This window comes from Euphorbia lathyris, chromosome 7 (genome assembly GCF_963576675.1).
Source record: "Euphorbia lathyris chromosome 7, ddEupLath1.1, whole genome shotgun sequence".
In the NCBI taxonomy this organism is placed as follows: Eukaryota; Viridiplantae; Streptophyta; class Magnoliopsida; order Malpighiales; family Euphorbiaceae; genus Euphorbia; species Euphorbia lathyris.
The window spans coordinates 12,399,740-12,417,707 of NC_088916.1; the positions used below are offsets into that span (position 1 = coordinate 12,399,740).

Below are 17,968 nucleotides of genomic sequence, written 5' to 3' on the forward strand. Positions count from 1 at the left end.
ATAAGGGATGACATAGGTGTAAATATAGGAGTCACTAGTACAGAAATGCTTACTTGTGTCGCACTTTTTCAGGTTGTTGTGTCACACTTTTGTGCGACACAACAGGGGTGCGACACAAGAACTTTGTATCGCTCTTGAGAGCGACACAATCTACTCATCAGTTGTGTCGTTTGTCACACGTGCCCGACACAACATATGATAATTCTTGTGACGCACTCCAAGAGTGCGCGACACAAGCTCCCCGGTTAATCTGGTACACTTTGTATCGCTCCTTCACACGTGCGACACAAAATATTGATTTTTTTTTTTAATTTTACAAAAATTTCCATCATCCAGCACAAAATTTTATAATAAAAAATTTACTTGATTTTACATGATATATAGAACATACAAAATAAAACTACAAGTACCACATTACATAAATACATACATATTTAAAATATAATCACAACTTAATTTCTTCAAGAAATAGTTGTATATAACAATTAATTCAACTTGGTCACATCTCCGAAAAAAGTGCAAAACAAATAGTAATATGTCAGCTTTGACTCAACCATTGAAGCATCTAAATCGAGACAAATCTTTTTTACATTCTATGAAACAATGGAAAAGTAGGATAAAATATTCATATAAACCTCAATTCCCTACCCTTCTTTTTGCTTTCTTCAACTACATCTGTTTTAGAACTAGGTGCAAATATTTGAACTCGAGCTTTTTTCTTGGCATTAGGAAGTAAAAAAAAAGATTAGCAAGTGAACATCGATTGGCAAGGTTGCAGCAATTCAAGTTCTAAAAGTATGTGAACAAAGACCTCTCAGCTCTAGCCTTCCTCTTTAGGCTGCAACAATAACCCACAATAACCACTCAGAAAAATAATTCAAACTCGCAAGTGAAAGCAATTCAAACCTTAATCAGGATCGTGTCACCCCGAAAGAGTTGGAGCTTCTCCATCGTATCTGGATGGAGAGATACAATAGAGTTTAGGATTGAGGAGGAAGCAGAAGCAGTAGGAGGCGTTGAAGTTGTCCGATCGGAGGCTTTGAGGTGGCACAAGCCTTGCCATGGCAGAAGAAATGTTAGGCGGCTGGCCGTATAGGGAAGAAAGGAGGTGGCGGCAGTCGATGGGGAAGAAGAAACAGAGAAATCGTGATTTTTTGGATCTGATTTTTAGGGTTCAAGTAGGGTAAACGAGGATGAAAATCTGTTGGATAAAAGAACTGAAATCCCCAATTATTTATCCATCTTCGTAGTTTACATTGTTTTTTTAATTTCAAATCATTTTAATAAATGGTATAAATCTTTAACAATTTGTTAATCTATCAATATTTTTTTTTAAATTTATTTTTTTATATTTAGAAAATTATGATTAATATTAATAGACTAATTAATTTATTAGTCTCTATATTTTGACAAAACACACTGTTTAGTCCCTGTATTTTAAAAAACATACGGTAAAGTCCATAACGTTTTTCTCGGTGAACTTATTAGTCCCTAACATTTTTCTTGGTGAACTGTTAAGTCCCTGCCGTTAAACTCTCATGAAGATTCTGTTAGTCAATTTGGATTTGCGTTCTTCTTTCCCTTTATTTTCCTTTCCTTTAAACTCTAATGCATCAGAAATCAACTTTGAGTGTTCTTTTTCTTGATTTTCTTCTTAATCGTTCAAATTCGTAAGCATTGGGTCTGTTCTTTTTCTTGTTCTCCATACAAATAGCTTCTTCTTCTAAATTGGATTTCCTCTTCTGAAGTTTGAAGGTAAATAGTAAAGGGTAAATTTAGTCATTTCTGAAGTCATAAACGGTAAAAAATCTAACAAACAGACGGAAGGACTAAACAGTTCACTGAGAAAAAGGTTAGGGACCTTACCATGTGTTTTTGAAAATACATGGACTAAACAGTGTGTTTTGTCAAAATATAGGGATTAATAAATTAATTACCCATATTAATTATATCAATTATTAATTAATAGTTTTATACTAATTAATAATAGTTATAGCATTATTTTTAAATATATTATTATAATTAATTAAATTATTTTTATTTTTAATTAATTTATATGGGATAAGTTTTTAAGTTTATATATATGTACATGCTATTTGATTTTCATTTTTTTTTTAAATTCTTTTGTATTTTAAGAAATATAAAGAAAAACTAATTATATTCAAATAGTAGTTCGTATTAGTTGTGTCGCACTTCTAAAAAGGAGTGACACAAAGATAACACTCTCATTGTGTTGCTTTTTTAAAAGCGTGTCACAAAAATAACACACTTCTTGTGTCGCTTTGGTAAAGGCGCGTCACAAACTTGCTTTTGTGTCACACTGTAAAACAGACGATACAAGAAGTAACTCGTTTATGAAGCACGCTCTTAAAGCATGACACAAGTGATGACACATAATTCTTAGTTGTGTCGTGTTTATAGAACGCGCGACACTAGTTACTTTGTTGTGTCGCTTTATCTTCAAGCGCGATACAAGAGGTGCGACACAAGTGAGCATTTCTGTACTAGTGAGTGGTAGAGTTGTAATTAAGGGGTGGCAAAGGTGTAAATAAAGAGAGACAAGAAATGGTCCCCAACACAAGAACTTGGTGAAGAAGCATCCTCCAGGCGGGACACGCCCCGCGTGAATCTTACTACGCCCCCGTAATTGACCTCCTGAACTTGGGCGTCTCGTTGATGAGGTTCACGCGTGGCGTCTCTGGTATTACGCCCCGCGTAGTTGACCTCCTGGGTAGAACTCGTCCCGGATTCTGATACAGATTGAAAGCGATAAATGAAGGTTTTAATCGTAAACCAACAAAGATGTTCTTCTCTAGCTAAACTAGAAGGAGTGAATCCCAATAACAAGGTATAAACCTTAGTTTCTCAAAGAGAATGATTTTTGATTGATTAAAAGTTATTTCATCCTTACAAAATGGGGGTTTAAATACATCCCCTTAATGATAATAAAAGACAAGGATTACCCCTACTAGGGTTTCAATAAGGCTATCCATAAAAGGGTAAAATAGGTGATACGCCCCGACAATCAGTACAATGGTACATGTACGGATTGTCAGGGTTGTTGGTGAATTACTTCGGGAGGAAGTTGATAGCTCCCATTTATATAGGGTTTTTAGGATTGTTTTAGTTCGTTTTTGCTTTATTTCCATTCAATTTCAGTATCATTTTGCTATCTTTCAGTCAAAATCAGTAATTTCCATTATTTATGGAATTTTCTGTATTTTCAGGTGTTTTGGGACTGTTTGAGCATTTTCAAACCAGATCCGTGCCTTGTGGAGCACCTCCGGACAATTCAGGGACCGTCGGAGCATATTTCGGAAGTCCAGGGACCAAAACAAAGGAAAAAAACCCGAACTCAGCCCCAATTTAGTGCCTGTCTCGCCGAGACAGTGCATGTCTCGTCGAGACAGGCCCTCATCTCGTCGAGACACTGCCCGTCTCGACGAGACGAGGCGGGCCGATGGTTCCCAAAAAGGAACTATCGCGTGGTGCTTGACGAGACGCCTAGTGTCTCGTCGAGACACCCTCTTGTCTCGTCGAGATACTTCTTGTCTCGACGAGACGAAATGCTGGAAGCAATTTCCCAGCATTTCCTCACTCCTTAGGTGCGAATTTCAACCTGCAAATTGCCCAAACTACCCCTAACTAAGCCTGCACTATAAATAGAAAAGGATGTCATCTTTGTTAGGGTTCTTCCTTTTTCCTTTTTTGTTCTTCTCTCTCTCTCTTTCCTTGTATTCGATTTTATTGTTTTACTTCCATTGTAACAGCTCTTAGCTTGGGGGAAGATTGATATAGGATAGTGGCTCTCCCGATTTGTAATCAGAATCAGACGAAATCGGGTTTTATATTCCTAATTCCTCACTCTGTCTCTTGCTTTTTGCTTATTTGAATTAATGATGATTCAGGCTTATAATGCGTGTTATAGTTGCTTGTTTAATTTAACTATGAACTAATCCCCATCCAATCTGGGATGGGGATGAATTGATTGCCTAACCATGTATGATTAGGGATTTAGTTTACTGGATTGTTTCCAATTGATTAGATTATGTGAGCTTAATGTCTAGATTTGTCAGAAATAGGATGATTGCTAGAATGAGATTCGATGATGATCAACTAGCCTGACATAGCAGAACCTAATGCCTTGATTCTGACAAATTTAGGATTGCAGATAGGTAGATACCTGACCAAGGAATTACCTAATCCGAATTAGCATAATCTGACCTCGCTAGAGACCACTAGGAGTGCGGGCTAGTGGCTGGGCTATGGCTTTAGCCTTAATCACCACAGACCCTAATGCTTTGCATGCCCTAGGTTATATGCCTAATCAAGCCGTCAACCAAATGCATGCGAATAGACTACAGGAGACTGACAATCTCCACGTGGTTAATTAGGTGGTTACCGTCAATTATCATTATGATATGAAACTAAATCCCAGTAAATCATACATGGGATCCAATTAAGGGAATCCTCATCTTAGATTGTGTCATCAATTGATTCGAATTCTTCCCTGTCAAACGTTTTTATCTTTTATTTTAGAAATTAGCCTCTTTAATCACTCTACCACATATTTACCCTTCCGAACAATTATGTTCCTACCTTGGGCCGACTAGTTGGGATAAATAGTCCTTGTGGTTCGATCCTGTGCTTAGCACTGTATTACTTGCTGCGATAGGATACACTTGTCCTGTTAACCGCTATATATTTTATGAGCATCAAGTTTTTGGCGCCGTTGCCGGGGACTATTTTTGTTTATAACTAGTTTACTTTTGGTGATAGGTTTATATAATTGTTTGGAATTCCAAGAACCGAGGTTCTGGGAATTACTAATCATTGCATTTTGATTCTTAAGCTGATATTGTTCTTACAGGACGTAAAAAGGTGACACAATGGCCGAAGATCCGTCGGTCATAGAGCTGTTGAGGGCAAAGCGGCCTATAAGCACCTCTGGCATTCTCGATCCGACAATAACAGCAATGTCATTTGAAATCAGACCAACAATGATTCAGATGATCCAGAACTCGGGACAGTTCGGTGGGGATTACTACGAAGATCCTAACTCACATCTCGACAAATTCATGGAATACTGCAGCACTTTCAAGTGTGAAGACGTCGCATCTGAACAGATCTTCTAGAAGCTGTTTAGATTTTCTTTGAAAGAAGAAGCTGCAGAATGGCTACAATCCATTGAGCCAGGGTCTCTCACTGACTGGGACACTACAGTATCAGCGTTTCTAGCAAAGTACTTCCCTCCGTCAAAGACTGCACAATTCAGAAGCGACATCACCTCGTTTAGACAGTCCGACAGTGAGAACTTGCATCTAGCCTGGGAGAGGTTCCAGAAGTTGTTAAGACGGTGCCCCCACCATGGTTACCAGCGGTACCAGCTTGTTGACATGTTCTACTCAGGAATATCTCCTATCAGCCGTGCCTTTCTAGATGCAGCAGCGGGAGGAAATCTATTCAATAAGACTGCAGTTCAAGCATACAATCTGATGAAAGAATTAGCTGAACGAAGCGCATGTTGGGAAGTTGAGAAGCCGGCTCCAAGAAGAGGCACAACAGCCAAAGTGTTCCCTAGAATATTTTCGGAATCAAATCATCAGATAGCAGCACTTACAGAAAAAGCAGATCTACTGGAAACTCACCTGAAATCATCAGAACCAGTAGCAAGCTGTGAGGTGTGCAGCGGAGGGCACAAGAACGTGGAGTGCCCGATTGTACTTGAACAGATCCATTATCTAAAACAATATGGGTCAAATGGCACGCATTGGCAGCAGGACAGACATCGAGGATCAGGTTCTGAGACTGAATGGGAAAGAAGTATAGATGTCCTGAGAGAGAGCCTGAGTGCCATAGAAGGAAGATTGGCACACAATGAAGCTTTCTGCCGAAGGCTTCAAACACAGGTCAGTAAATTGGTAGAAGAGGAAGCACGAGCAATCACGCTTAGGAGCGAAACACAGGTAAGCGCACCAGCCTTTATGCCTCAGCAAGACAAGGCTGACCCCATTCCTGGTAATATCTCTACCCCGTCTGCTCCACAGGTAAGTGTTTCTGATCCAACTCCGATTACTGAAACTGATGTACCACCAACATAGGTTACCTTGCCTTATCCTACTTCTAGGAGAGCTAAGTTAGACAAGGATTATTCCAAAATGTTAAATGTGTTTAAGAAAATCGAGATTAACCTCCCGTTTCTTGAACTTCTTGAGAATATGCCTGTGTATGGAAATTTTTTAAAAGAGCTGATCTCTAAAAAGAGAAAACTAGGAGATCATGAGACTGTAATGCTAAGCCAGGAATGTTCTGCCATGCTAACAAATCCGTTACCTAAAAAATCTAAAGATCCTGGTAGTTTTAGCATTCCCTGTACAATAGGCAAGGTTTATTTTAAACGTGCTTTATGTGATCTTGGTGTAAGCATAAATCTTATGCCGTTGTCTGTTTACAGGAAATTAGGAATGGGAGACCCAAAGCCCACGTCAGTCACAATTCAGTTGGCTGACATGTCTATAAGGAGTCCGGTTGGAGTGGTAGAAGACCTTTTGGTCAAGGTAGATCAGTTCATCTTCCCAGCCGACTTCGTGATCATGGACATTGAAGAAGATGATCAAGTCCCGATCTTGTTAGGGAGGCCTTTTCTCGCCACTGGACGAACACTGATTGATGTTGAGGGAGGCAAACTGATTCTCAGGCTTCAAAATGAGGAAGTGGAATTCAACATTCTAAAATCTATGAAATTTCCTGTTGATGATGAATGTTGTAATTTTCTGAGCGTAACTGACTCTTTGGTTGAGAATGTTTTCCAGGAAACTGAAGAACGGAACCTGAGTATTGAACTAGATGAGGAGCCATTGGATTTGGAGACCGAGGTGGAAGGTAAAGAGGGTTGTCATTGGGCCCAACACGACGAACTCCTGGACAGAGAAACAAAGACAAGGCCTAAGACCTCGATTGAAGAACCGCCGACCCTCGACCTCAAACCCTTACCTGCCCATTTAAAATACGTGTTCTTGGAACCTCCTTTACACTTACCTGTGATTATTTCGGCTGAACTTATAGGTCCTGAGGAAGATCGCTTGGTGGAGGTGCTGAGGAAGCACAAGGGAGCGTTTGGATGGCAAATGTCGGACATCAAGGGAATCAGCCCGTCTCTTTGTGAACACCGGCTCTATATGGAGGATAAGGTGAAGCCGACTGCTCAACCACAGAGAAGACTCAACCCAAAAATGAAGGAAGTAGTGAAGGCTGAGGTAATTAAGTTGCTTGATGCAGGGATGATCTATCCAATCTCTAACAGCCAGTGGGTGAGTCCCGTGCATATGGTGCTGAAGAAGGGGGGCACAACAGTGACATTGAATGAGAAAAATGAACTAATCCCGGTGCGGAAAACCACCGGGTGGCGAATGTGCATGGACTACAGGAAATTGAACGACGCCACCAGGAAGGATCATTTCCCTCTTCCTTTCATTGATCAAATGCTTGAACGCATGGCAGGTAAGTTTTTCTTCTGTTGTGTGGATGGGTATTCGGGCTACATGCAAATATCAGTGGATCCTGACGATCAGGAAAAGACCACTTTCACTTGCCCTTTTGGGGCATTTGCATATAGACGGATGCCCTTCGGGTTATGCAATGCACCTGCTACGTTTCAGAGGTGTATGACAGCTATATTTTCTGATATGATAGAAAAATTCATGGAGGTCTTTATGGATGATTTTTCTGTTTTTGGTACCACTTTTGATAGCTGTTTGCATAACTTGGGATTAATGCTGCAAAGATGTGAGGAAACTGACCTAGTCCTAAACTGGGAAAAGTGTCAGTTTATGGTCACTGAGTGTATAGTTTTAGGGCATAAGGTATCACGAAAAGGGATTGAGGTAGACCCTGCTAAAGTTGAGGTCATTGAAAAACTACCTCCCCCTTCCAATGTCAAAGCAGTTAGGAGTTTTTTAGGCCACGCTGGTTTTTATAGGCGCTTTATTAAGGATTTTTCTAAAATTGCCAGGCCTATGACCCAATTGTTGCTGAAGGATGCCAATTTTGTTTTCACACCTGAATGTCTTGAATCTTTTAACACTTTAAAAGACAAATTGATTAAAGCTCCCATAATGGTTAGTCCCAACTGGGATTTACCATTCGAGCTAATGTGTGATGCCAGTGACACAGCTGTAGGTGCATGCTTAGGTCAGAAAGTGGATAAAATTTGCCGACCGATTTCATATGCTAGTAAAACTCTGAATGACGCTCAATTAAATTATACCACCACAGAAAAAGAGTTATTAGCTGTGATTTTTGCACTTGACAAGTTTCGTTCATATTTGGTGCTTTCAAAAGTTATTGTTTACACTGACCATGCTGCATTGAGGTATTTGTTTTCAAAACAGGATGCCAAACCTAGACTCCTTAGGTGGATTCTATTACTGCAGGAGTTTGATCTGGAGATACGAGATAAGAAGGGAGTTGAAAATGTGGTTGCTGATCATCTTTCTAGATTGGAAGAAGAGGAGGTGGATACAGACACCGATGCAGACATCTAGGAGTCATTTCCCGACGAGCACTTACTGTCAATTAGACATGTCCCTTGGTTTGCCAATTTTGCTAATTTCCTTGTAGGAAAGCTGATCCCTCCAGACCTCTCTTACCAGCAGAGGAGGAAGTTCCTGCACGACGCAAAGCAGTACCTCTGGGATGATCCCTACCTATTCAAGGTTTGTGGCGACAACATCATCCGTCGGTGCATTCCTGAGGAGGAGGTAGCTTCCGTCCTTGCATTCTGTCATTCTAAAGAGGTAGGTGGCCACCATGGCGCGAACAGAACTGCAGCTAAGGTACTCCAGAGTGGGTTCTATTGGCCCACAATCTTTCATGACGCTTTTAATTTTGTTAAAAACTGTGATAAGTGTCAACGAACTGGTAACGTTTCACAGAGACATGCCATGCCTATGAAACCAATTTTAGTCTGTGAAATCTTTGATGTTTGGGGGATAGACTTTATGGGACCTTTCCCGAAGTCGTTCAATAACGAGTACATCCTTGTAGCCGTGGACTACGTTTCTAAATGGGTGGAGGCTGTAGCCCTGCCTAATAATGATGCGCGGGCTGTCATCCGATTCTTGCAAAAGAATATCTTCACACGGTTTGGCACCCCCCGCACCATTATTAGCGACGGCGGGTCTCATTTTTGTAACCAAGCTTTTAAACAGGTCCTGTATAAATACGGGGTCACTCATAAAGTGGCTACCCCGTATCATCCCCAGACCAGTGGTCAAGTTGAAGTGTCAAATAGAGAGATCAAAACCATTCTTGAAAAAACAGTAAATTCCTCTAGGCATAATTGGTCACTCAAATTAGATGATGCCTTGTGGGCATATAGGACAGCGTTCAAAATACCAATTGGCATGTCCCCATTCAGGCTAGTTTACGGTAAGGCATGTCATCTCCCTGTAGAACTCGAACATAAAGCCTACTGGGCTACCCGTTTTCTAAACTTTGATACACGAGTTGCAGGTGAGAAACGGTTATTGCAGCTTGATGCCCTGGAAGAGTTCAGGCTCAGTGCTTATGAGAATTCACGGATCTACAAGGAGAGGACGAAAAGATGGCATGACAAGAGAATAATCAAACGCCACTTTGAGGTAGGGGATAAGGTTTTACTGTACAACTCCAGGCAGCGATTATTCCCTGGTAAGCTGAAGTCGAGGTGGTATGGACCGTTTGAGGTCACCCAGTTATTCTCCTTCGGAGCAGTCGAGATCACAGACGGCTACAATGCCCCTTTCAAGGTCAACGGGCAGCGTTTGAAAATTTATGAAGATAACTTGGGCGTAGTGGAAACACTGCTTTACATAGAGGCCCCCTGAGGGAGTTTTTCCTATCATATCTCTTTTCTTTCACTTACTGTTCATTTTCATAAATATGCATCTTTTGGAATTAAATGCATGATTTAGTATGGGGGAGGAGGCAATAGGATATGACATTTTGTACATGTACCAATTGCATGTTTTATGCCACTATTTGTATTTGTGTTTTGTGGCATGTTTAGCTTTTGCTTTCAATATTTCGCTTTCAGTAGTTAGAAATAAAAAGAATCTTAGGCAGTTGATTTTTGATGCATCTAGCAATCATGACATTACAGTTGAAATTGTGCTTTGAAAGTCTGAAAGCTCAGTTGAAACCGATGCATGCAAAAACTTGTGAACAACATTTGAGTCTCCAAAGAGTGTTATTTAACTAAGATTGACATGGAACGTTTCGTTAGGTGAGGCTAGGATTGTTGCAAATATCCCCTAAATTGTGAGCTAGAGCCTAAAGGTCAATATTTTAGACTCATTTTTAGGAAAAATTGATCTCTTAGGTGTGGGATTACAGTTATTGTCATTATGCTCATAGGAATTGCATCCAATACTGGTTGAATATTGTGTTATAATCGAACTTGAAATGATTAGGCAACCTAGGTTTAGCCCTTTGTGAACTTAGCCTATTCTTTGATAAGCCAAAATCCCTTACGAATTCCACTAGATAAGCCCCTTTGAGCCTTATTTACCCATTTTCTTTGATCAACCTTGTTACAAGCCCTTAGCCTTTCTAAATACCCTTTCTCACCCAAGTTAATTGACTCAATTTAGGTTAGAAAATCCTTAGGCACACATCCTTCAAATTCCCATTAGCTACCATTGAAAGGTTGTAATTCTAAATAGAAGAAGTAACCAATTCAAATTGACCCTTTGTCCCCTCTATCTCCAAAGAAAAGAAAAGAAATATATATGGTTCAAAATTTGAACCGAATAAATTACAGAGGAAATGATAAAAGGCATTCTTTAATTACTTCCCAAACTGAAATGAATCAACCTTGAGCTTCTATCTCGCATATAGTGGGAAAAGTGCCAATTTTTGCAAGAATATTCCAGCTAGTTGAGTCGTTAACTTTTTGCCTAAATTCCCTTTTTCCTACCCCCAAACCTTAGCCTATGTTACAACCCTTTGAAGACCTATAATCTTGTTTGATTGTGATGCGTAATTTCGACTGGATGGATGATGCAATTCCAACGTGACCATTTTGTGCAGTAGACTGTAGAGCATTTGCCAAATTCATATTTCACCCAAACACTTGAGTGCAAGAGCGACCACCTGTGAGCTAGCAATTATAGTCCTCGCCTTTTCGTTTTCGCAAAGTGTTGGTTGATAAAACTAATTAATCAGTTTTGAAGATTTATCTGAGGTTCACTTTGTTTTTAATTGTAACTTGAGTAGTCTGAGACTGTATAGATGATAAAAGTGCAGTGGATCTTTGTCTGTGTACGGGAGCTATTTGTTGAGTTTTCATTGCCTTTGATTCTTTCTTGCTTGCGGACAAGCAAGATTCAAGTGTGGGGAGGTTGATAGCTCCCATTTATATAGGGTTTTTAGGATTGTTTTAGTTCGTTTTTGCTTTATTTCCATTCAATTTCAGTATCATTTTGCTATCTTTCAGTCAAAATCAGTAATTTCCATTATTTATGGCATTTTCTGTATTTTCAGGTGTTTTGGGACTGTTTGAGCATTTTTGAACTAGATCCGTGCCTTGTGGAGCACCTCCGGACAATTCAGGGACCGTCGGAGCATATTTCGGAAGTCCAGGGACCAAAACAAAGGAAAAAAACCCGGACTCAGCCCCAATTTAGTGCCTGTCTCGCCGAGACAGTGCATGTCTCGTCGAGACAGGCCCTCGTCTCATCGAGACACTGCCCGTCTCGACGAGACGAGGCGGGCTGATGGTTCCCAAAAAGGAACTATCGCGTGGTGTCTCGTCGAGACACCCTCTTCTCTCGTCGAGATACTTCTTGTCTCGACGAGATGAAACGCTGGAAGCAATTTCCGAGCGTTTCCTCACTCCTTAGGCGCGAATTTCAACCTGCAAATTGCCCAAACTACCCCTAACTAAGCCTGCACTATAAATAGAAAAGGATGTCATCTTTGTTAGGGTTCTTCCTTTTTCCTTTTTTGTTCTTCTCTCTCTCTCTTTCCTTGTATTCGATTTTATTTTTTTACTTCCATTGTAACAGCTCTTAGCTTGGGGGAAGATTGATATAGGATAGTGGCTCTCCCGATTTGTAATCAGAATCAGACGAAATCGGGTTTTATATTCCTAATTCCTCACTCTGTCTCTTGCTTTTTGCTTATTTGAATTAATGATGATTCAGGCTTATAATGCGTGTTATAGTTGCTTGTTTAATTTAACTATGAACTAATCCCCATCCAATCTGGGATGGGGATGAATTGATTGCGTAACCATGTATGATTAGGGATTTAGTTTACTGGATTGTTTCCAATTGATTAGATTATGTGAGCTTAATGTCTAGATTTGTCAGAGATAGGATGATTGCTAGAATGAGATTCGATGATGATCAACTAGCCTGACATAGCAGAACCTAATGCCTTGAGTCTGACAAATTTAGGATTGCAGATAGGTAGATACCTGACCAAGGAATTACCTAATCCGAATTAGCATAATCTGACCTCGCTAGAGACCACTAGGAGTGCGGGCTAGTGGCTGGGCTACGGCTTTAGCCTTAATCACCACAGACCCTAATGCTTTGCATGCCCTAGGTTATATGCCTAATCAAGCCGTCAACCAAATGCATGCGAATAGACTACAAGAGACTGACAATCTCCACGTGGTTAATTAGGTGGTTACCGTCAATTATCATTATGATATGAAACTAAATCCCAGTAAATCATACATGGGATCCAATTAAGGATATCCCCATCTTAGATTGTGTCATCAATTGATTCGAATTCTTCCCTGTCAAACGTTTTTATCTTTTATTTTAGAAATTAGCCTCTTTAATCACTCTACCACATATTTACCCTTCCGAACAATTATGTTCCTACCTTGGGCCGACTAGTTGGGATAAATAGTCCTTGTGGTTCGATCCTGTGCTTAGCACTGTATTACTTGCTGCGATAGGATACACTTGTCCTGTTAACCGCTATATATTTTACGAGCATCAGAAGTAAACCGAGATCCGCCCAGGGGTAGATGTTGATTTGCCTCCTTGTGTACTCCTAGATCCGCCCCGCTCGTATGTCTTGGGGATCCGCCCTCCTAGGTACAACCTCCGTGGGTCCGATGTCTGAGGATCCGCCAGAGTGCGTGTGATCAGCGATCCCAGTTAGGATGTCCGCATCATTCTCTCCTTCTTTAAAAGAATTCAGCACTGATTTGTCTGTGTTGAACTCCAAAGGGCCATCCGACTTCCACGGGCTAAGGTCACGGATGTTGAACGCCGGTGAGATTTTACCAAGCCAATTCGGCAATGCTATATGATAGGCATTGTCATTGATCTTCTTGGTGATCTTATATGGCCCGTATTTCCTAGGCCGAAGCTTGCTGCTTGTGGCATTGGCGAGTCTCTCTTTGCCCAAATATACCATAACCTCATCCCCAACTTCAAACTGCAGGTCCCTACGGTGCTCATCCGCCTTAGCCTTTAATTTCTGATTTCTCTCCTCAAGAGTCTCTCTCACCTCTTGGTGCATCTGTACATAATCCTTAGCCAGCTGGTTGGCAGTCACGTTTCCTTTAGGAAGATGGGCTATATCAAGGACATGATTTGGGGTCTTTGTGTATACTATCTCAAATGGGGATCTCCCGGTTCCCGAATAAACAGAGCCGTTGTAGGCGAACTCAGCTTGGGCTAAAACCACATCCCACATCCTGGGCTTATCCTTACATTTGCTGCGCAGTAAGTTTCCCAAAGTTCTATTGACCACCTCGGTCTGTCCGTCTGTTTGAGGGTGGGCGGTGGTACTAAACTTCAGAGACGTATCAAACAGAGCCCACAACGTTCGCCAGAAGTGACTGAGGAACTGCGTATCATAATCCGAGACAATGCTCTTAGGTACGCCATGTAGCCTGACAATCTCTTTGAAGAATAGCTTAGCAGTCGCTGAGGCATCATTAGTTTTACGACAAGGTATGAAGTGGGCCATCTTTGAAAACCGATCAACCACAACAAAGATGGAATCCATGCCTCTCTGAGTTCTGGGCAACCCTAGGACAAAGTCCATAGACAGATCCTCCCATATGGTCTCTGGCACAGGCAAAGGTAGCTGCAAGCCAGTATTGGTAGTGCGTCCCTTGGCGGTCTGGCAAATATAGCATCGTTCTACTAAGTAGGCAACATCTCTCCTCATCTTAGGCCAGAAATAACGGGAACTCACTTCTTCATATGTCTTGTCTCGCCCAAAATGTCCTCCAAGGGATCCGCCATGTAGATCACGAATAACCTTCTCGCGGATGGAAGTGCAGGGTAAGCAAAGTTGGTTGCCCCTCATGAGATACTCATCCATCAGGTGATACGCCCCATCCCCATGCTGGTGTTGACACTTCTCCCAGATACTACCAAAGTCAGGATCCGCCAAGTATTCTTCTCTGATGTGTTCAAAACAATCGGTCTCCAGGTTGACTGTTTTTATTAGTGACACCCTTCGACTCAAGGCGTCCGCCACCTTGTTCTGTTTTTCAGCCTTATGGACAAGCTTATAGGGGAACTTATCTATGAAGGCGGACCACCGGGCATGCATGGAGCTTCGAAGTTGCTTCTGACTTCCCAGGTACTTGAGAGCTTGGTGGTCAGTGTAGAGGATGAATTCTTTCCCCACCAAGTAATGTTCCCACACTTTCAACGCCCTTACTACAGCATAAAACTCTTGATCATACGTGGCCCACTTTTGCTGTGCCTCACAGAGCTTCTCACTGAAATATGCAATGGGCCTCTTTTCTTGCATCAAGACTCCACCAATCCCAACTCCACTGGCATCACACTCAACTTCGAACAGTTTATCAAAATTGGGATACGCCAGCACGGGCGCTGTACTCAACTTCTCCTTGATCAGGGCAAAGCTGTCCTTTTGGGCGTCCGCCCACTCAAACCCCTTTTCCCTTCTTCAAACATTCCGTCAATGGGGCGACTATAGAACTGAAGTTTTTAATGAATCGCTGATAAAAGGTTGCTAGCCCATGAAAACTCTTGATGTCCCCCACATTCCTCGGAGTAGGCCATTCTCGGATGGCTCTTACCTTCTCTCCATCAACTTGGACCCCATCGCCACTAACCACGAACCCAAGAAAAACCAGGCTCTCCATGATAAAATCACATTTTTTAGTGTTGGCGTATAGCTGGTGTTTCCTTAATAGGTCAAATACTGTCCGCAAGTGCTCCACATGTTCCACCAAGGTCTCGCTATGAATCAGGATGTCATCAAAATACACAACTACAAATTTTCCAATCACCGGGCGAAGCACTTGATTCATCAGCCTCATAAATGTATTGGGGGCGTTAGTCATCCCGAAGGGCATTACTAACCACTCATACAATCCATCTCTGGTCTTGAAAGCCGTCTTCCACTCATCCCCAGATCGAATTCGTATCTGATGATAACCACTCCTGAGATCAATCTTGGAGAAAACTCGGGATCCGCCAAGTTGGTCTAGCATATCATCCAGTCTTGGAATAGGGAACTTATACTTGATAGTGATCTTGTTAATGGCCCTGCTGTCCACACACATCCGCCAAGATCCATCCTTCTTGGGCGTAAGTAGGGCTGGGACGACACATGGACTCATACTTTCTCTAACGTATCCCATTTCAATGAGCTCTTCCACTTTCTGCCTCATGATGTCATTTTCCTTTGGACTCATTCGATAATGGGGAAGGCTTGGCAAACTAGCCCCGGGCATAAGATCGATATGATGTTGGATGTCCCTCAAAGGTGGTAACCCACTTGGCAATTCCTCAGGGAACAGATCTTGATATTCGCCAAGTAGGCGGGTCACCTCAGTTGGCATCTCCCTTTCGCCCCTTTGGGCGGATTCGTGATTCGCCTTAACCATTACCATATACACCATCTGGCTCTCTTCACATTCGCTGACAAATGATTTGTGTGTAGGACAGACTACCAAGGTAGACTTCTTGTCGGCCTTTGGCTCTCTTATCATTGGCGTAAGGACGAACTTCACCCCATCCTTCACAAATCTGTAAGTGTTCTCTCTTCCTGCGTGGATGGCATCGTTATCAAACTGCCAGGGTCGGCCCAACAATAGGTGGCAGGCATCCATATCGACCACATCACAACAGACTTCATCACTGTAATCACCAATCGCAATAGGTACCCTGCATCTCTGGGTCACCCTAAGTTCACCCACATTTTTGATCCATCCCACCCTATAGGGGTCGGGATGCGCCTCCGCCAACAACCCGAATTTCTGAACGGCGCTGCTGCTCACAATGTTCTCTTGGCTCCCACTATCTATTATCACATTGCATCGCCCACCTTTCACGAGACAGCGGGTCCTGAATAGTCTGTGCCTCTGATCTCCCTCTATCCGGATGGAGACTAACAAACGCCGTACCACATGAATGGCGTATCTCTCTTCATCCGCCTCATCGTCATCTTCTCCCAAGGGTTCACAAAATACTTCATCCCCTTCGTCATAGTCATCTTCATACCTTTCCACCATGTTGGCGCTCTTCCTCCTAGGACATTCGTTGGATCTATGGCCTGGCTCATTGCACCGAAAATATTTAAAAGACGCTGGCCTCGCATACAGATTGTTGCTCTTAGGTGGTATAAGTGCTTCCTTGTACGGCATAGTATCTCCGACAGATCCCCTTCCTACACTGTTGACCTTGGCCCCACTGGCACTCGCCACCTGCTTGCCTTTGTCATAAGGCTTCATGTTATCTCTTCCTCCAGGCGTATACTCAGTAGTGGCGGATCTCCTGGATCTCCCGATTAGTTGGGATTCAGCCTTGAGGGCTAAATTCCTGGCATCTTGTACCCGAACCACCATCTGCGTGCCAATACGATCCTGGATGTTGTATCTCAACCCTTCTAGATACCTAGAGGTCTTTTGGCTTTCAGTTTCTGACAAGTTGGCCCTTGCCGAAAGCCTCAAGAACTCGGAGGTATACTCATGGACACTTCGGGTCCCTTGAGAGCATCCCCTGTAGGAGCTGTAAATATACTGCTCATAATCCGGCGGTAGGAACCGCTCCCTCAACATCGCCTTCATCCGTAGCCAAGATCTAATCGGATCTCTGCCCCCTCTTCTTCTCTCTTCCCTCATCTGATCCCACCAAACTGATGCGCCACCCTTCAGGCGATACGCCACCAGCCTCACTTTCCTCTCATCAGGAATCCCAGCATACTCAAAGAAACGTTCCACTTCCGATAACCAGTCTAAGAATCCCTCTATATCCAGTTCGCCTCCAAAAGACGGTAAGTCTATTTTTAGCTTAAAGGCATCATCTCTATCAAAGTTTCCTAGACCTGGGTATACTCTAGCAACCTCCACACGTCGGTTGTCAACATGCCCAACATCCCTCATAGTTCTAACGGTATCATCATTCCCGATACCCTCAAAGTCATCACTATCACTATCAGCATTATGCACAAGGACAAAGTTGAGTCTTCTTACCTCAGGATCCCTAGGACCCATTTGTGGAAGCTGCGGTTCAGGGACTCCTTCCTTTCTCTGGGTTGATCCTGCCGCGGTTGGTCGGATTAGAGCCAGAACCTCTAGTTTGAAGTTTTTTAGGGAGGTGGCTAGCTCCAGGAACCATTGGTCGGTTTGCTTCTGCCGCTCATGGCTGGCTTGGATCTGCTCCGCGAGGTGCTCTCTCAGCTCCTCATACCTCCGGTCACTGGTTTCCATGGAATCTTGCGGTTGTCGGGGTTGAACCATTGCCAAAAGAAGTTTCGGGTCAGGAAACGATCGGCTCTGATACCAACTGATACATATTGAAAGCGATAAATGGAGGTTTTAATCGTAAACTAACAAAGATGTTCTTCTCTAGCTAAACTAGAAGGAGTGAATCCCAATAACAAGGTATAAACCTTAGTTTCTCAAAGAGAATGATTTTTGATTGATTAAAAGTTGTTTCATCCTTACAAAATGGGGGTTTAAATACATCCACTT

At 42.3% G+C, this 17,968-nt stretch overlaps 1 non-coding gene across 1 annotated transcript; it reads right to left on the bottom strand.

Annotated features, from left to right (window-relative positions):
- Positions 1-5,267: 5,267 nt before the first annotated feature.
- LOC136201742 (small nucleolar RNA R71) lies at positions 5,268-5,374 on the bottom strand. The gene has a single exon (XR_010674084.1). It is a non-coding gene; the product is annotated as a small nucleolar RNA R71 (small nucleolar RNA).
- Positions 5,375-17,968: the final 12,594 nt, after the last annotated feature.